The sequence below is a fragment of the Manacus candei genome, unplaced genomic scaffold, assembly GCF_025592945.1.
Source record: "Manacus candei isolate 608988 ecotype Guabito, Panama unplaced genomic scaffold, ASM2559294v1 h1tg000049l, whole genome shotgun sequence".
NCBI classification, from domain to species: Eukaryota; Metazoa; Chordata; class Aves; order Passeriformes; family Pipridae; genus Manacus; species Manacus candei.
Window position 1 is genome coordinate 17,695,442 of NW_026138097.1, and position 20,893 is coordinate 17,716,334.

General features: G+C 40.0%; 1 long non-coding RNA gene across 1 annotated transcript; it reads left to right on the plus strand.

The window, feature by feature from the left end:
* Positions 1 to 4,658: 4,658 nt before the first annotated feature.
* LOC127476510 (uncharacterized) lies at positions 4,659 to 8,127 on the plus strand. The gene is made up of 4 exons (XR_007906658.1): positions 4,659 to 4,866; positions 5,506 to 5,612; positions 7,184 to 7,299; positions 8,027 to 8,127. It is a non-coding gene; the product is annotated as an uncharacterized LOC127476510 (long non-coding RNA).
* Positions 8,128 to 20,893: the final 12,766 nt, after the last annotated feature.

Here is a 20,893-nt window from a genome sequence, read left to right on the forward strand (position 1 = left end):
GAGTTGTGATAAAGGTCAAGAAACCATTTATAGAATGCAAACTTGGCTTTTTCAGCCACCTTTTTATGATTACAGCCCATCTCTAAGGAAGACACAACCAATTGTGTATAAAGGAGGCCATGTGCTCTGGGGTGAGAAGAAGGAAAGGGGCTGCCCAGCTAGGACACTTTCCTAGCATTTTCCTGCTCTGCTCTGGCATGGCTTCTGTCACAATTTCTCTACCTGTAAATGCAGGTGATAATCCTTCCTACAGAGATTGGAGAAGGGGGTGAGAGTGTTTCATGAGGTAAAGAATAATATGATAAAAAAGGAAGTGCTAGCAGTTTCAACATTAAAATGGTATTTGTTATCAGGGATAAAATTAAACAGATTGTAATTTGCTTTCCACAAATGCTGTAGTTAGGATGCTCTCAGCTTTTGTGTTCATATATGGAGCAGCCTTTTATCTGTTGAGGAAGGGGGAGAGAAGGTGCACTTTCTGTTATCCTATTTTATATGTATATATCTCTATCTTGTTACTTTCAGACTTTATTTCTTTTTTGAATACCAGGTGAGCCAGTAGTGTCTCGCAAAAAAAAAGCCATTTACTTTGTTGTTATACCTCATTAGCATGAAAATACCTGCATAGTCACCAATTAGTATTTAAACTTTAGGCAGAAAGTTTGAGAGCTCAGGTGGGGAGAGACCAAAATGGGGAAATGACCCAGGGCCACCCTCAGGGTTAATTCTAACTGTATGACTTAAAGCATATCACACTGGTTCACAGTTTTGAAAGGTGTTTAAACTCATAGCTCCAATCAAAAGCAGTAGGTTCAAAATAAATTCTTAAAATAAAAAAAAGTTAGGATTTTCACCAAACTAAACTTAGATGCTAAATCCAGATATGAGTTCTAAAATAAGTCTTGATTTTTTTCATGTTAACTGAGGTTAGTAGGAGTTATGCCACTGTAAACAAAGGAAGAATTTCACAAAAAATTTCTGTATGTTGTGGTTAAATACACAGTTATTCCCTAAAATTAGGTGTAATTCCTTACAATGAATAACACCTGTAAGGAAATAGAAAGGCAGAAACTTCTTAAAATAAGTCAGAGGTGAATTACACTTAGTGCTGTTAAAATATAATGGTAGTAGTCCTTTGTTCCATTCATAATATATCTTTTCAGCATAAAAATGAATAAGAACTATTATATTGAAAAAATATAACCTTTAAAACAGACGTGATACACTTCATTGTGGTTTGCAAATAAATTGGTAAAAAGTATGTATTTGGCTACTATTATAGCTTTTATATTAGTTCAGAAATATCTTTTATTCTAGTCATTTATAAATAAGTTTGTTCTGTCCATTTTTTTTGTTTTGTTTTGTTTTGGGTTTTTTTTGACAAGTCTAAGGTATCATTCAACAGTTTTATCCCCCCTAAACTGAAGGGAGGTGAAAAGCGGCACAACATAATTTCCTCCTGAATGGGGACTAGGTAGCACCTCCTGCCTACCTTCCTTCTTGTCTGCCTGGAGTGGCTTGACCTTCAAATTTTCTGGGACTCCAAATTCTGGACTCCCTGAGCTCCTCCCATGGAAAAAGTAAAGTCATAAATGTTGCAAAATACACCTTCTGGGAAATTCCATCACAATACAGCCTGTTAGGGGTATGCAGACACACCTCTTCAATTCTGATTGCTGAGTGGGAAGAAAGAGGATCTGAAGACTTATGAAGTCAGAACAAGCTGCTGCAGGCAGAACTGTTCCCTCTTTCTACCTCAATGATCTGTAATTTCTTAGAGAAACTTTCTAACAGCCTACAACCTACGTCATGAGCCAGACTGGCCTCTTTGGGCAGTCTCAGTGCCATGTTTGGTGAGGGTTTCTGGGACCATGAATGCTTGTGTTGCCCCTTGATGCAGTTTGGGCATATCCTGCCAAGTTACAAGCTGGTGGAGGCATACAGACACAGCAACTAGTGGGATATGCTGTCCTTTAGCCTGTTTCCCATCCCAGACTGCCCCAGTTGATGAGGGGCTGTTGAGGTGAGCCTCACACATCCCCTTCTCCCCAGTTCTACCTACTGGTGGAACAGCCCCTCCCTCCAGCACGTTTATCCATAATGATCAAGTGGCTTTCTTCAAAGACATTGTTGCCAAAGCCCTTTTCCACCATCCAAGCAGCTCAACAAATAATGTCTGACTCATAACTTACCCAACCCATATATTTTGCTTTTAAGTGGTGTGACCAGCTCTGAGCACACTAACTGCTCTGTCTCACAGTTCAATGGTAAGATTATCTCTATTAGGGCTGTATTTTCAAAATATAATTTCTGTATTTTATTTATAAGAACAATGCAAAGTCTTCTAGCAGTTCAAACTTCTTGCCTTTCTTGCCTGTGAATTGTTCTTTAATGCTCCTGTTGTGAATGACCAAACAGGAGCACTAGATTTAAATTCTTTCTAACTCTTGTTATTTTATATACCTTTAACTGCGCCCTTTTAAAATTTGAGAGACAATTTTTTCACTGTCCCTTCCCATGTGGAAGATAATGCAGGTCTCAGAACATTTTGGCATGATCAGGGATTACCCACATACAAAGTCCATCAAGAGGGAAGTGTCAGAATATATTCTGACAATACAGTAGGAAACTTTTGAAACTGTCTTGACCTAAACCAGAAAAAAACCCACTGTCGTTTCACTACTGTGCGTCACAGGATAGCTGTTCCAAAATCTGTTGCCCTTTAGCATCCTATTTTGTTCTGGGATAACATCCATACCTCGTTAACTCCTATTTCTCATTTGCATCATCATCACAATACATCACAAAATATTCCTTTGTCAACAGACATCTTATGGCATTATGAGACTGATGCTGTGGCACATTTATTTAATACTCAGACAACAGGTAATATTTAAAACATATATTGTGCTATTATGGAGTCTTCCCACTTTGGAAGACTGAAAATAATCAGAGAATTCACATTCACTATTTTCCTGTGTAACTAAAATTCTGATCAGAAGAATGAAACTTTTGATATGGGCATTCACTAACATTCTTTAGCAGCCATGGTCATAATTTTAGACACTTTTTAAAATAATGTATTTCAGGGAATTATGAAAAATTACATGTAGCTGAATGTGCTGGTTTTAATATTTCCTTAATTTCAGAGTTTTAGTGAGGTTTCTGGTTCTGCATATTACTAAATTTACAATAGTGATAATAATAAAATCTTTAAAAACTCCCTAGATACATGCAGATGTTTACTAGTTTAAAAAGTTTCCTCTGAGTGAGATGTAAGCTTTTTTTAAGAAAGCACTTCAAAAGAAAAAAAATGTTGTGGCTGGCATTTGTTATACAGATAATGAAGAAACTAATTCATTGTTTGGACAGGTCATTAAGAAAAAAGTAACTGAATTTTTTGGGAGAAGATCAAGTACTTAATACAACACGTGATTTGTATCAGCTTTAACTTGTAGGAAACATGTAGTGAATCCAAAATAATTTCAAAGTAAATATATTAGAAAGCTTATGGAGATTGTCAAAAGAGGTTTTTTTAAAAAAGACTGCATAGCTACTGTTGCTTCCAAATATCACATGAAATATTTTGCTACTTCAAGCACACAAAATATTGAAAGTAAAAACATTCTTTATGGAATAAAACACCATGAATTCTGTAAATACCTAGAGACTGTGCCATTTAGGGAAAAATTGAGTACAGAGGTTGCAGTTTTATTGTTAGTTTGCATAGAACTGTATTTTACTTAAGACAAAGTTCAACTGTGTAGTGAGGGTGAAATAAACAAAGGTAGCCCATTTAATGTGCACACTTTCATACAGGAGAAGAGGAAAGAAAGAGGGCTAGAGCAAAGAACACTGGTGCTGGGTAGCAAGGTGCATGGCACTTAGGGAGACAGCACTGTACCTGGGGAGGGGTTGTGCACCTCTGCCAGCTTTTTCTTCAAAGAATTGGCTAGGACTGACCTCTGCTAGGAGCCAGAGTGACCCTCACATACCCCCTCAGAAACCTTCCCTCACCCTTATGGGTGGGGCAGGTGCCTCGCAAACTCTTTGTGTTTGCCTTCCCCACCTGTGGAAAAAGCGGATGTGGTGGTGCCTCTGTTCCTCAGCTCAGGGTTAGGTGGAGGTCCAAGCCATGTCTCTGGGTTGAAATCAGGATTTTTACCTTCTCTTGGGCTTCAAGGTGTTCTAGGTGGAGGCTCAGCATCCTCAGACAGTCCACAGCCTTCCCTGGAAGCCCCACCAGGACTCATGGGGGCAGGGAGATGTAAAAAGATAATCTGTCTTAGGAGGCTAGTGACCAAGCTAGGAGCAGTGAGGAATACATATTTTGGGAGTCATAGTTGGTTGTCTTCCAAATAAACAGTATTGCTTATAATTTCCAAAGCAAAGAAACTACCAACAGCAAATTGGTAATCAGTTGTGCCAAGATAACTATCGAACACAGTTCCCCAAAGCAACATTTTTATCATGAAACCAACAAATTGACAAGTTCACATCCACATTCTGTATCCACCTACAGAAAGTCACTGAGAAAGTCAAAGGTGTATAAGACCTTTATTCGATCCCTTTCAGAATTTATGAAGGCTGGTGGAACTGGGGCTGATGCCTTGTGTCATAATTGGAAGAAAAACATTGCCAAACAACAGTATCTACCAGAGAGTGTGGAATTCCCTGAGCAGAATTGCTACCAACCAGATTAGCCAACCTGTGCTGCAGACGGAAATTCGATGCAGCTTTCCAGGATCTAAGTTTATAGAGGAACTGAGAAACTGCCCTAGTTGACATATGGCAAAGTTGAAGCTCTAACTTCAAAAAAAAGTACTGAACAACTCAGGAAGCACTGAAGAAACTAATAGGAAAAAGGTAGTGCACAAAGCATAAATGCAGTAATTTCAAATAGAAAACACTAACAAATCTGAGTTAGTAGAGTTAGATTCGCCACCAGCAGTCAATATTGATATCACAGCTCTTTCCACATGACAGCATTTTGTATTTGACTAAAACTATAATTGTTCTCATATGAGGAAACCCAAAGTGAGGATGCCTAAGACTATGAAATCTGCAGTATGCTTTCAACAGGTGCCAAACAGTCCAACGTCATAAGAAGAGATTGATTTAGACAATTAACACCCAGAACTGTGAAGCACTATATTTCATATCCAAATAAAGAAATGGAAGATTTAGTAAAACAAATAGATGTTACTGACCAAGTCAATGTATACAGGCAAAGATAATTGATATGAGCAAAGTTTTATATCAAGTTTAATTTACCAATTAAAGAAATGCAGCACAGACCCCATTGTCTAGGATGCCTTCTCTTGTTGCTTGTTTGGCTTTGCCATCAATGTCACTATGAAGACAAATTGCAGATGAGTGCAACACAAGTATCTCATGACTTGACATTACACCAGGAGATTCACAGAAATAGTGAGTGCAATAAAATATAGGTCATGTGCTCAACAGCTGGATGTACATGCAAGTACACACAAAGATTTTGTCCAGGGTTGCAAAAAAGAATCAAACACATATTTGGAAAAGAAATGATCTGCCATAAACTCCATACACCTCACCCCAAAAAGAGAATCCTCACAATCTCAACTCCAGACCATGTAAGTCAAAATAGATGAATCTTGAAATATGGAAAGGATCTCAAAATATGAAAGGAATTTTAGTGTCCCAACAGGCAAAAATGCATTTACCACAGTAAGCTGGATTTGCTGAAAAGTCTGTATCTTAAGAACTAAACTATAGATTTTCAACTTCATTAGCATTTCCATGTTGATACATGGATGTGAAGACTGGAAATGCATGAGAGTTAAAAACAGGCGTCTGTATACTTCTGAAAGCAAATAGACATACAAGGGAACAAAACCCTGGCAAATGTCAGGATGAATCTGTTAGCTTCACAACCAAAAGTTATCCAGAAAGGTAGCAGAAAATTTCTAGGATATATGTTAAGAATGAATATAGATAATCTGCTAGGAGAGGGATATGCAGAGGAACAGGGCCAAACAAACACTACTGAAAACAAGAAAAATTCATGGGGCTTCATAACACAAAGGACAGAGAGCAGCCAGAAACAGACTGGAATAGCAGGAGTCATGCTCATGCCTGTAGCACATTTAAAAGGAATGGTTCACCTGTGACGTAGGGTCAGCTGAACTCTAGCAATACAAAACTACTTGCTGGCACATTTGGTTCTAAATAAAAGGAGAGGGTAAAAGGGGAAATGATAGGGCAGTGTCTGTAATTATGGCCCTTATGACTTTACTGTTGTGAATTCCTTCCTCTATGTTAACTCCTAACCAGGAGTAACTCTGGGTACTAACATATCCATTCACCAAGAACTGCAGCTCTCCCCTTGGTCCAGCCCTTTATTTCGATCTCTCCCATGCTGTTGCTGCCCGGGCTACGCATACTCACAACAGGGAGTGGGCAGTGGGAAAGCTCATCTGCACTCCCTTCCTCAGAGGGAATGAGAAGGCTTGTGAGTGAGTAATAAGCCAAACAACTGTATCACTCATTAACCGTTCAATAGCAACAGCCCCTCCCAGTGCACCAGCTTACTTGCATGCAAATTGAGACTGGTTAATGAGAGGACTTTTCAAGTAAAACTGATTTATGTAATCTGACCATCCTTGAAGCTGCTCTTGCAGAACTTGTATTATGAACTATAGGAAGGAAGAGGATGTTCATTGAAACCCCTTTGGAAAAGCAGCTTCATTTCTACTTCTTCAGAGGATAATGGAAGGAACAGACTGTCCCTGCCTCATGGAGAAGGTTCCCAGGTTGTGCTTCTTCATGCACTGGCCACTGATGCTCAGGAGTGCCCTATGTTTGTGACTCTTAACATCAGCTTCTATTATAATAATATAGTGGTGTGATTCCATAAAACACATTCTGGAGTTCCCCAAGGCAAAACAAATGAAAACCTTCTCTATTCTTCCCAATTGGAAAAGTGCGATTGCATCAGATGAAGCAATTTGATATTCTAACTAATCTCTAAAATTATGCCTAGAGGTTGGATTTTTGTTTGAGTGACTACCTCATTTACACAAAAATTCAAGACAACTAGAAGAAAATGAGGTTGTAAAACATGCTAACCGTTTAGCTCATTGCTACCAGAGAAACTTGCCAGTATGATTGCAAAAGAATAACCTGACATGATTTGTCTTTCTAGGATCTACAGCCTTGTCATGGTCTGAAAACTAAGACAACCAAGACAAAACTAAGGCATAGATTGTGAGTTTGAAAGGATTTCCCCCTTAATGCAACAGAGAAAAAGTCTCTCTGTGGGTATGTTGCAGATTCCTGCCCGTGTTCTTCACATACTAATCTGGGATTATCACTTCTACACTTATATGCTGAGGGACCAAGTAAATCCCTCTACTATCTTATTTTTATTGGGACTGACCTCCAAACAGAACAGGAAATCTCTTTGTAAGCAAATTCCCATAGCCAGTCCCCTTGCTGTTTAGTCTGCATTGGATTAAGCAGTGACTTGCTAGCTTCTTTGATTGGCAACTATAGTACTATAAAAACAAATGTACAGAGCAAATCTCACCAGAAAAGCCTCCCAATCTGCAGACCCTTTCAGCTTTATTTGGACTGAAACTTGATGATAGCTCCACTAGACAGGAAACACTCACCCCTCCTTTCTAATATGGCACTACCAGGAGAACACATTTTCTCACAGACCAAGTAGCGGAACTGAGAGCAGGGGAGAAAGCAGGAACACCAGAGACCTCCTATAATACATGTCTCAAATTCAAGCTGTTGTAAGACACAGAAGCTGCCAACACTATTTATTTACCCTGCAGTTAATTCTTTGATTGAGAAAAAACATGGCTTATGCCATGCTTGAAATTGGGTGAGATATGGAGAAAGCAAAGCAAAAGCAACCCAGGCATTTTAAGTCCACCACATGGTAGAAGTTGGAAGGAGCAGCAAAACATTTTCCTTGTTTTCTCATTGGACATAACACACTGCTTGTTAATGACACTTTACAATTCTGTATCACCAGGAAGAACCCCTCAGGTGTTTAGGACTGTCTTTGAAGCTGTAAGAACTCACAGATACATAGAAGAGGCTGTACAGCACCTAACATTGTCAGAAAATCTTAAGGTAAGCATACATGAGATAGAAAAGGAGCTGGGTGCATTATTCTTCCATTCTGTAGCAGATCTATTAAGACACATGATACTTATGTGAAGTGACCACAGATTGAAAAGTCAGAGAAATTAAATATTTATTTTTGAGGCCAAATCAGACACATCACATAGTTGAGCTAGCATTAAACAAATGAACCACCAGCAGGTGTGAAGTGCAAATCCTGTCCTTCTTAAACTTGCATCATGTGCATTTGGCACTACTCTCTAACTTTAACCTTATCAGCCATGCCAGCCAATTGCCTCAGCTGCTTAGAATCGTAGAATATCCTGAGTTGGAAGGGACACCTGTGGATCATGGAAGTCCAGCTCCTGGCCCTGCAAAGGACACCCAAAAATCACACCATGTGCCTGAGAGCATTGTCCAAATGCTTCTTGAACTCTGGCAGGCTTGGTTCTGTGACCATTTCCCTTGGGAGCTTGTTCTGGTGATCACCCTCTGGTCCAAACATAGCCTAGTATCAAGTATGTAGCATAGGTTATCTGTTGGAAAGATGTGGATTCAACCATAGTCAAGGAATACATCTGAGAACTAGAAACTATACAGGCAAGTATGTGTGTGTACACAATTCTTCCATATCTGGATGGCCACAGAAAATATTTCTCCTGCTGTTTTTTCACCAGAATAAAAGATGGATCAGTAACAGGTTTGAAATTATGCAGCCACCTACCTATGCACAACAAATTGCCTCCAAAGAGTCCTGGTAATTTGAGAAAGGTAAATCACAGCTCCATGCCTAAGTCAGCAAGACATTTGCACTCCATCTGGGAATGTTAAATGCTGGTGCCCAGCTATACCTGACCAGGCTAGCTAAGGTCCATACTAAGCTCTCCTACCTAAAATCCCTATAGGAAGGACACAAATAAAACTTCTGTGAGATTGTCTAGCTTTTTTTAACTAAAGAAGTGGAGGTGGCCACTTACCATGAAGCAGCAGGGTATTAAATCCAGGAAGCATCAGGAGGGCCATAGATTCTTGCTTCTCCCTCCTAGCCCCAGCTATGTTCTGACTTGTTATCCAACTTTCCTTCTGCTGGGTCTCTTACCTGCTACATTTGGCATTCACTATATTCTTGATCTTCAAGGTTTCATTTGACAGAATGAAAAGCAGGAAGGGGTAAATGCCACCATCCCGTTCACATGATTCATATTACTCTGAAGCACATTTCCACACCTGCTTTCATATGATTCACCTGAAGACACTTAAAGAGACACTAGAAAAAGTATTCTTATAGGCAAGAAAGTAGCTGCTTCATGTTGGCCTGCACTTTCCTTTGGTGTAGGGTACCTACATTAGCCACTTCTTGTGACTGTCATCTCCTGTGCAAGATGGCCAAAGGCTGATTTTGCAGATCAGCCGCTGAATTTCTGTGAAAAAGAAAGAAAAAGAGTTAGGCTTCCTAGTTAGTTTTCTGGGATGCGTGAAGAAAGTCTTTGCTGGAGCTGGTAACAGCTCATCACCACCAGCAGGGCTGCTCACAGTGCTTTCTCCCAGACAGCTCTGGGGGTGGCTGGATCCCTTCATGGGATGACATAATTCACTAAACCTGCAAAAAGCTATACCTGCCAAGGGTGCCGGGGGTGGTGGTGGGGGGGGATGGTGGTGGAATCTTTCTGGCATTTTAGGAAGTTGAACTGCCTCAACAGAGGGCAGTGATGCCAGAACTGCCACAAGAGAGGGCGGGGCTCGTGACCATGGGGTGAGGGAGAAAGGGCCTCCACATTTGGCAGCAGGGAAGCATCATGATGTTTTGGCTATCCATGGATGCACAGTCTGAGCCTCCTGCCAAATGACTGAATCACCAGGCCAGAGGCAAGCAAAGCTGCAGTGCTCCCAGGCCCTCCCTGCTGAAGGTGGCACTGTGCCTGGCACCCCAGGGTGTTAACCTGGGGCAGGGAAACAGCACAGCTGGCTGGACAGCAGGGCAAAGGGACACTTGCCAGCTGGGGCAGAGCTCCAGGGATGTCCCTCACACAGCTAGGAGAGACAGGTCTACATCCTGCGAAAGAGCATCAGCCTCATCGGGGGAAACCCTCATGATGTCCTAGACTAGATAACCATCCTTGCCTTCTGCTTGGAGTACAGCAATAAGGGGGTATGTCCCCTATCTGGCAGAAGAAGGACCTGACGCTGGGTATCCTGCCACCACAGAGGGGTTAGACTGAGGTTAAATCTTTATTTCCAACGACTGAGGCTTCTCAAAGGACATTTGTGAAAGCTGTCATTTGTGGATGCCATCAGGGCTTAAGCATGAGCTGGGTATCTACCTACTGAGCTCAGGAAGGGAAGGGAAAAAAAAAAAAAGAAGAAAGGGAAAGCAGAGGCAGTCCCAGGCATGCCCAGGAGCAGACCTTTGGGCACCTCAGGAATTTTACTGGCAGGAACATAGGCACTTGCAGACTTCAGACGCCTCCAGGGTTAGGCAGTAGCTGAACAGGGGTTTTGAGGATCTAAATATTGGCTGCAAATGCCTATGAGGCAGCTTACATGCCTAAACCTTTTTTTGTGGCTCTAGCCCTAAACTAATATTATGGAAAATACCAACAATTATTAGGGACTTCTTATCAGATTGGATACATATTTCCTTTACATAACTTTACCATGGCCTCATTTATGTGGTGCTTAGAAAGGATGAATACCTGTTCTGCATGAGTAATTATGCCAAAGGCTTGTGTGAGGGAGGTAGTTTATGACTGCTGAATAAGGCCAGCTATGTTTACCTATACATCTTCATCACTTAAACTAAAAATTGGTCTTACCGCTAAATCTCCCTCATTGCTTCATTTGCCTGATTGCAAACAGATCCCAGAATATGCAGTTGCACTAAGATGATTGATGCCAAGATGCTGCACTGAAAAGGAAGAATTCTTTTAAGTGTTATCACGACTGTGAGCATAAGCAAAGCCATGTCACGTGACAAAATGTAAATAGAGCATTTCTTAGAAAAGCCATTTATTTGCCTCCATGATTTATTATTCAGTGACATATAGGGTATTTTTTCTTTGTTACTGGCACTCATGTTCATAGTAACAAGGTACTTGACTTGAAGGTATTTGGCCAACCTTTCCAAAGTGCTATGTAAGCAGTAATCAGAGAGAGCTAGGCTTGTGAGTCAACAAATTGCTCTCCCATGCTGATCAAACAGTCTTGGCATCTCTATTAAAAAAAACCAAAACCAGATTTTGGACTGGCTTACCCAGTTTTCTCTCTAAAATTTTTTATTGTATTTGCATTTGGCAGAGTCCAGGCTCAAAATAACCAAAGGTGACAGTTGTTTTATTAATAATACTTTACATATGATTTTCATTTACATATAGAAGGATATATGAGATAGCCAGTTAGCCTCCAAAGTTCTTGTTGCCATAAGTTAGGTTTCATTTGCTCAACCTAGAGGCAAATGCTTCTCTCGTTTTACACCATACCTCTGCAGCCTGCAGTAGAAAACAGTCTAATACTCGGGTCAAAGTTAGTCAGCTCAGTAGAGTTGAGGTTTATTATGAAAAGCTTTCATTCCAACCTACTCCAAGTTATTACTATTAAAGCAAGTAGCAATCAGATATACTGCACAAGCTGCTGGCATTATCGGAGGGGAGAACTCAAATCTAAGTGGGATTTATGCTCAGTTTCCATCATCTATGCCCATCATATGTGCCTACAAACCCAGGTCCTGAATACAAAATATACACCCATGCTTAATCTTGCTACTTCACTTGTAAATTAATGCCTTAAAATGAAATACCTGTAGTTGTGTATCATTTCACTGCTTCTGTGTGCAAAGTGAGTAGGGCTGCATGAATAATAGCATTTATTTTCACTGTGATTGCTGAATTCAAAATCTTTTGGAAGCTTGCGTTAAACTGGTGGAACTCTCCTCTCTTTCCTCCTCTTAATTTTTTTTTCCATGAAACAAAAAAAGAGGAAACCTTATGTGCATTGAAAAGCTCCTTCTGACCCCCAAAATGAAACACTTCGTTTTTGGACACATATAGTAAAAGCAAAGGAAATTAAAAGGCTAGATTTCCTAAAGCAAGAAGGGGTGTTCTCCCCCTTCTTATTCAGTAGCCAATAGGCAAAAGATAAATTTTTTTTGTTTCCTGAGGTCTTTGAAATGGCTATCTCCCTTCCCTGGAGATGCCACTCACCATCCCTCAGCTTAAGGGGGACAACTAGGCTGTGACTTTACATGCAGCTTGCCTGCTGTGCAGCTTTCCTCCATGTTGCCTGTTTTGTGCTGCCCCAGGCATGGGAGCAACTCACAGGAAAATGAGGTGAGGTGTCATTGCCTGAACCAGATGCCTCCAAAGTAGCAGGTTATCCTGATGCAGACAAGGTGCTCCCCTAAGGTACAGCCCTGCAAGTGAAAGCTCTTCCAAACACCCTCCTTTTGGTCCTGTTTTGGTTTGTCTGTATAGTAAGCCGTTCCCTAAACCCAGGGGCTGCTTATTCTCAGTGAGGGAGCCCTTCCCATCAGGCTACACAGTTATGCTGCCTTTTAACCAAAGGGTTATTTCAGCATTTGGTTTCTACCAAAGTGCTGTTAAAATAGTTTCACTTATTGCAGGACCACAAACATCTGTTAATTATGGGTCTGGGGTTTATTTATTTATTTATTTTAATAGCTAGGTCTTATTGACCTTCACTTAAGCACTTTTGAAAATTTTACCCCATATAAAGACTGCCATGTTGAAAAGTGCTAACAATTACCATCATGGGAGTCTTGGATTCAAAGACAGTTTGCAGACCTCATTAAGCCAATGAGCTCGCCAAGTCCACTCTTTTCAGTTCAATGGAAGCAACACTTAAGTCCTTTCATACAGCAAACCAGCTGCTAGCAATGTAGGCTGCCTGACATGGGCAGGGAAAGCTAAGCTCACCCAGGGAGACTTGTGTGTTTTTCTACCAGAAGACAGTGACTCACAAAGGGAGCTGTGAGAAGAACCCTAAAAAGCAGCAGGATGACAGGGGTTTTTCAGCATAGGGCTGATCAGTGAAGCAGTCAAGATCTCTGAGCTAGACAAAAGTCCCTTGGTTATCTTATGTCACAGGAAACACTATTTCTGTATAGTATCTGTCAAGAAGCATAGTTAAAGTGATAAATCTTGACTAATGCAGATCAAGACTGGCAAGGTTTTCCTAGCCCAGCTAGGGATGGACTAGCATGCTGCATCACGCCATTAAGAATTCTTGTCTTGCATGCAGAAGAAAAGCAGATTTTTGAGAAGTTTCGAGAAAATAAGATAAGCAAAACCAACTCTTCAAAGAGAGGTAAGATGCTCTAGGCATTCAACAGATCGAAAAGCCAGACTACATATTTACATACTAAATATGGAGGTAGGAGAATGCCTCAGGCTAGACAACAGCGTTTCTATACTTTTCAGCTGTGTGCGAAGGGTAGACTACAAGCACCCATATACATCAGTTTGGGTGAAGCAGATCAATCAAACATTGTCACAGTAATATGCACAGGGCAAGAGTAGTTTAGAAGCTTTCAGTCTAAAAGAAGTGAGAAGCATAGTAGCATTGGTATTCTATCAGGGAACCCAGAAATAAGAAGGGAATGCACAGATGCACAAAAGAGTTTAGACTACTGAATTCAGTGCTATTTAGGCACTTTTTATCTGTGAGGGAAAGAAAAAGTTTTGAAAATACATGACAGGTTTTTACGATCTGATTATTGAGAGATGTCTCTGCCTGAATTAAGATGCAGATGCGACCATATGCTGAAGTAAATAGTATGAATTTTATTTAAAACTCCATCCTTTCCCTTGGTTGTGTCATCCTCAGCTCAGGATGTTTTCAAACGAGTATTTTCAAAGGGTAAGTCCCCTTTCCACTCTACTTGCACTGAAGTTATGAAGATGAAGCCTCACATTAACTCAGTACAATCCCTCAAGGTTTGGCCAAAACCACTCTATTATACTTAGGACTCTCTCTAAATTTGTATCCTACCATACATCCTTGCAAGCGCTAATCCAGTATAAAAACCAGAAGCTGCCCAAACATAATTCCCAGGGGGGATGTAACTGAATACCTCACGGTGGTATGGCCATTAACAAGTTTTATAGAAAGAAGAAAATAATACAAGATTTGCTCTAGAACAAAAATACATGATAAAATTCCCTAGTGAACATTTTTGAGACATTGTGTCCATATTTAATTTACAGTTTCCTAGTGTTTATCTCTTCAGGTGGAATTTTACATATTAACCATTGGTAGAACACACCCCATTTTGTAATTCCCTTATCTTACTTAAATAGGAGACAGATAGCAACTTCTATATGTGCTCACACCTTGCTAATAGAAAACAGTGATATATTGAAAATTTCCTTATCGCCTTCACTTTCCACACAGGTGTTCTTGGTGATAAACTACTGAATGATATAAACAGTGATTTCAGGTAAAAAGTAACCACTGGTCAAGAGGAAAGGGAAAAAAAAAACCTACCAAAAATTAAACCAGATTTCCCAAGTAGGATTTGGAACTGAAAATTATAAAATACAAGAGCATAAGTGTGAATTTTTTCTGCTGTGTCTGTGAAGCACAGAATCCCTTGGACTTCCCTTTAGTAATGCTTGGTCTCACTTCTCACAACTTCTCTTCCATTCTGAGATAATCTTGATGGACAATTCATAGATATGATAAGGAACTGTATGATATTCCCTTAGTTTTATCCGATGATAATATTCATCTGTCCACTGGCAGGTTTGTCTCCAAGGAGTGTTATCACAGGACAGCTCTTCTACTGTTATTCCTGAACAACAGTGGTAGGAGAGTAATTCTAGAAGAAGAATTACTGAGCTAGCTCTATTGATTTTCAGCCAAACTGTTAGTATTCCTGTGATTGTTCTTTAAGATGCAATAGAGATCATTTAAATGTATTCAAACTAGCTAAACTGTGTTGCTGCCTTGTGCAATGAGTATATTGAATCACCTCAGATCCATAGAATGTTGTAAAAGTTTATGTTCTACATTGCCTTTGATTATTTTCATTTTTGTATTCTGACGAAAATTTGTATTCTCTAACTATTACTAAGTTCTTCCAAATGGACCACTAGCGGCCTAAAAAAGAAGCAAATGCACACTTGTTGTAAAAGTGCATGACCAAGTCTTCACATCTGTGAATGCCACAGCTTTCTGTACAAGGTCATTAGGGACAAAACTGGAAACCCCAGTATGTGATGATGTTTTTGAAAATCCAGCCTCTCACAGTTTTCCACCATCTGCATTAATTATCCAATAATAGGATCAACTAAGATTAGTAATACATAAGCCCCTTCATGAAATGTAGAGGAATAAAGTATCAGTTTAACAGAAGCAGGAATTCAAACATACCATTTAATTTCACAAGAAACATTCCAAGATTGTCTCTCAGGCTTTCTCCAGAGCAACACAGACTGTGCTCCCTGTCAGAACAGGACTCTGGCTTTGTATTTATTATTGATGCGCCACTAACAGATTTCAGTGACCGCGCACAGCCAGGCAGACATCGCCATCACTGGACAAGAGCACCAGACTCCTTAGTCTAAAGGATAACATTGCCCTTCTCTTATCAATTCCCTTTAAAGTTTCTGCCATCTTACCAGGAATAAAAGGTACTTTCAAAAAATGGTCCTTTTGCTTGAGGGGAAAAAGTATTTTTTTTTTTAATTTTCTCAGTGGTTAATAGATTATTTCTCTAGGACTAATTGAGTCCTGTTGAGTAAGGAAATCTATCTTTCTTAGATTTTGGAGATATCTTTTTGTGTTTAATGTAAAACATTAACAATGTCAGACCTATCAAATTTCTCTCTTATTTCTGCCTCACATGCTTTCCATAATGGTTTTATGCCCCAATTATGTCTTCCAAGTCTTGGTGTCTACTGAACTTCTGAAACTTGGAGTGAGGCACCTGGTTGATAAGTTTGGTTTGGGGGTTTTGCCTTCCTTTTATCAAAGCCTAACCAACAGTTTAAAAAAAGTAATCGTGAATATTTTCCATAAGGTCAAGTGTTGTCTGAATAGGTTTCTGTAAATCTATGAGAGTTACCAAGTTAAAGGCAGAGATTTCAAAGCCCAGAATGTGTGAATCAGTAATGGCAGGATTCAGCAGATCTCAGGTTTCCAAAGCTTCCAGTTTCTCAATAAGACGTCCTAGTACATAGGCACAGCATGCCACCACACAGCTGGACAGCATCCTTACCATATCTACTTAGCACATATTCCTTTCTCAAACCCTCTTATAGAGGGTTCTTCACTCAAGGTGGATAGCAGTAGGAGTTTAAACCAAAAGCACCACTGGCAGAACAGTTTTCCAAGGGCAACTATACAGAATATTCAGTATATCTTGATTATTCCTAAGCATTCTTGATAAGTGTGAGATATGCTTAACACTTCTCAATAAATCTTTTCATAGGAACAAGACCCCATAGGTATAATTTAACATGCATTAACCAAAATGGAGTAAATCTCTTGAAGTGTCTTTGCATTCTTGAGATCTGTTGCCTTATTTTTATTTGGAGTATCACAAGCAATCACATAGGTATTTTTTGTTCTTGTTGCAGTTCTTGTAACATGAGTGTTGGCTGTGGATTATGCCTCAGACTCCATCACCACCAGTACTGTCTCATGTCATTGACTTTTCCTTATTTTGCTCAGTCAGGGTCCGGTTGGATACCATCATGTGTCAGAGTCCACAAGGAGGCATAGGGTCTGAGAGTGGATTCTCATGAGAAAGACAGCAATGTGAACAGGAAATGTCCCATCAGGAATCCTTTCTTGGGACAGACTCCTGTGGAAAAGAACAAACCCTTATTGTCACTATTGCAGCTTTAACTTTATATTCTTCTGCTCATCCTTTGATTCATTCTCTCTCCCCCCCTCTATTCCCATCCGACGGGTGGGAAACAGGATATTTTGTGAAATTCTTTCCTTCCTGTGTGGGCCTACATGGCATCTTTAATTAGCAACTCTCTGCAATGGAAGTGAACAATTAAAAAGCACAACTGTCCTGCTGAGGAGATCATAATACAGTTGCTTTTTGAACAGGTATTTAAGGCATCACTTTCTGTCATTTACGAAGATCATTGATGTTATTATTTAAAAATATCGCACACCAAAAAAAAAATTTAAAACACTTCCTTACATAACGAGTGCTGAGGAAGAGCTTTACAAACATTGTCTGTCTTTGTGTCCCACTGGAGAAACTGTGATGTAAAAGAGTGATGGGTAGGAGACCTCTGCCTGCTTCCATGGACAGAGCTCCAGCCTGCTGGAACATGCCATTTCACCTGGAATGAGTAGGAACACTTGTTTCGTTAATAACTTGACCCAGAAGCTGATCAGAGTGATGTTTCCATCCACAGACACCCAGTGTGGTTGAAAAGATTTTTCTGAGGGTGGGATTTGACACTATGGAGGTAGAGACAGCAGTGCTGCTTTGGAAGGAGATCAAAATAAAGACAAGCCTGGCACACTCAGAGGACCTGAAACTGATCCTTCCTTACCTAGTTTCATAGGTTGGTACTTGTAAAATGCTATTAAGTCGCATCTGGCAGGACTGTCCTTAAACACCAGTAGTCCAAGTAATAGCACTCAACTTCTGGATGTCCTATAGGGTTGACCTATCCCTCTCTCCCAGACCCACCATGCTGAAATTTTCTTTTCCCACTGGTATGACTGTACAGCCCCAGAGGACATTAAGATGATCCATCTGTCTGATTTTCTTTTTTTTTTTTTCTTTGGTTTTTTTTTATTAGTTTGAATATCTGACATTTTACCTGGCATCTAGGAGAACTAATTTAGAACGCTACAGAGCAGCATACACTCATTTTGTGAAAACAAACAGTAACCACACAAGAAGCTAGATGAGGGAAAAACCAGGATCTCTGAGCCACTATGGCATTCCAAAATTTGGGGCTATGAACTAAGAAAACCGCAGACAAAGTACAGGATTGTGCTATTACTAAAATATCTGTCATATCCCAAAAGTGTCTGAAGGTTGGTGTGCAGACATGTGTAGGATCTCACCAGGCTGTACATCAGATCTGAGAAGAGTCTCATAGATAGAAATAAGATTTTTTTTCATGCTGAGCCTGGGCTTAAATCTCCCAACTACTCTCTCATGTTGTCACAGCAACAGGTTTGTCCACAGCCACTTCACAATATAAAGCAACTGGAGGCACTGCCTCCTGATTTTCATACAGATCTAATCATGAAACAAGAATGTGCTTGGTCATATTCATACTGGGACTGTGTGTCCTAAGCGAAGTTTGTACACCACGATAAATTGGCTTGCAGTTGAAAATAGAAACTGCTATGAGTAATGACTGAACCTGTAACTCTGAGCAAAGATTAGTGTGTGAATATTGCTAATGGCATTAAGTGTCTTTATCACATCTTGTAAAGTGTTATCAATCAAACTACAGGTGTTAAGCAGGTAAAAGCTCTAGTTTGAGGCAATAGATAAGAACTTTTCCCTGGAATCTTAAGCACTGTTTCCTACTAAAGCTCTCCGGAGAAAAAGTGTCAGGGTATCAAAGGGAAAAGGAAAGATTTTTTTTTAGGCCTTGGGGCAGAAGAGGGAGGGGATTTTGTAGGTAGTTTTAGGAGAAGCGTTATTGACCTATCGCAATGACTTCAAATACCAATCTCTTCTCAAATCACCATCAGATGTTTATTATGTTTACCATAGAATCTGCCTTCTTTTTTTATAAATAACAATTTGCTAATAATATTAACAGCTATGCCTTGTCAACTTGTGAAGTATATGTGGAAAGAGAAATAAGCATATTTGAGCCATTTAGCTTTACCATATACCATAGGCACCCAAAAAAATGGGTGGCAACATTACACTGGACCTTGTTTGATGTCCTGGGATCTAATGCGCATCATTTGGCTTGCTCCCAGCAAGTGTTATGCATATTTAATACATAGAAGGTAAAGAAATCAATTTTAAGGCTATAACTGAAAACCACTATAAAATTGCACTATTACTGCTGTGCTGTAAATTACATGTTATTGATTCCTCCAGCCTCTTTTACAAGCAAGGTGATTGGTGGACTGGGGCCTCAGCCCTTTATATCTGCATTCAGACTCCACCTGAGGAATCTGGTGGCCTTACTTTGAGCCTCCAATTGGGTACATTATAAACCCACCAGCCTGCTTAGGGCTCCTGCAAAAGCAGGCTCTGCAGAAAGGGCTGAGGTACCTCCACAGAGCCACACAAAGAAACTCTCAGAGCTGGACCCACATTCTCTTTTAAAATGCATATATAATCCTCCCTGCAAGGACAGAAATAGCTGCATTTATAGGAAGGAGAAAGAAGATACCTATACATGGTTTCAGGATGAACCACGCGTTTGTATTTTTGAGAGCTGAAAATTCGTAACTCAGAGTGACCAAATTTTTTTTCTGAAATGAACATTTTTTTCTGAAACAACTTTATACTTTCTTCCTAATCCAAGAAAGAGAGGGAATAACCAAAAGAAATATGTACATAAGAGTTACATGTCCTAAACAACTTAACACCAGGGGGAGAAGTAAAAGCCCTTTTTACTTCTGTAGTTAGTCAGAGGCTTCAACTTGTATTTTAAGACAGACAAGCACTTTGATAGTCATTTTAAAATCTGGGAAGAGAGGTAGGGATGTACCCAGGGCCATTACTTGGGGCAGGCACCAGAAAGCAGAGGCCAGAAACTTGGCTCTACAGTTCCAGTTTTGAGTTCCAGTTGCCCAACCAGAACTCTAAACCATGGAAACCACAAGCCAAAGCCAATCATGAAAACAAACAAACCCCAAAACATTAAAAAATGTGCTAGGTTAAAGCTCTTCAAAATTCTTTGCATATAAACTGATATTGAACTATCTACCTCCTAACATAAACCACTGCAGATGAAACAAAGCCAATCTCCTCATATACATTTTTAAATGAGGTGATTTTTCAGGATTTCAGCCAGAACTTGAGCGTACTGTAGGTTCAGTTAAAACTTTTTTAATAGTTATCTCATATTGCAGTGATCATCCCCTATTGCCCCTCAACTATCACACAGAGTGTTATGGTATTTTTCTATCTAATGGTATAAGTCTATTCAGAAAGGCAACACCCTGAGAAAGCTGAGAATTTTTTTTTGTGTCCAAACTGACAGTGGGTCAAAAATCAAACCCCGACTCTGAGCCCTTTGGATGTTGGAGACAATAGCCCCAGACTTGTCAACCCAGTGTACAGCTGTACCATGGTGTGGTCCAGATATGGACCAGATGCCCAGCTACAGCATTAAGAAATACATGCCAGTTAATTTACTCCATTTAGTCCCCGATCCTAACAGTAGTAGTTCAGGCCCTGAACTGAATAGTGCAATCTCAGTTACTAAGATTGACTGATTGGGGAAATTGAAGTGATCTTACTTAACATTTGCCTTAAATGATCTGGCAGTCTGATTCAGATAAGATTTCAAACAGTCTCTGTGCTTTTGATCTCAAATTACCTTCAGGATTAACTCAAGCTTGGTTCAGACACAGTAAAAAAAATCTCTCAATTATATCTTACACCGTAACCATGCTCAAGCCCTCTTCCCAATTCCGCCAGCATAATTAAATCTCCCCTCAACCCAGTTGTGCTAGGGATGGTCTGAACTGTAGGACAGTGCTGGGAAGCTGAGAGGGAGAAGCAAGACAGCACCTACAGAAACTCCTGTGGCTGAAGAGTGGTGGCAGGAGGGAGTCCTTTCTGCCTCTTTTTTTAAAT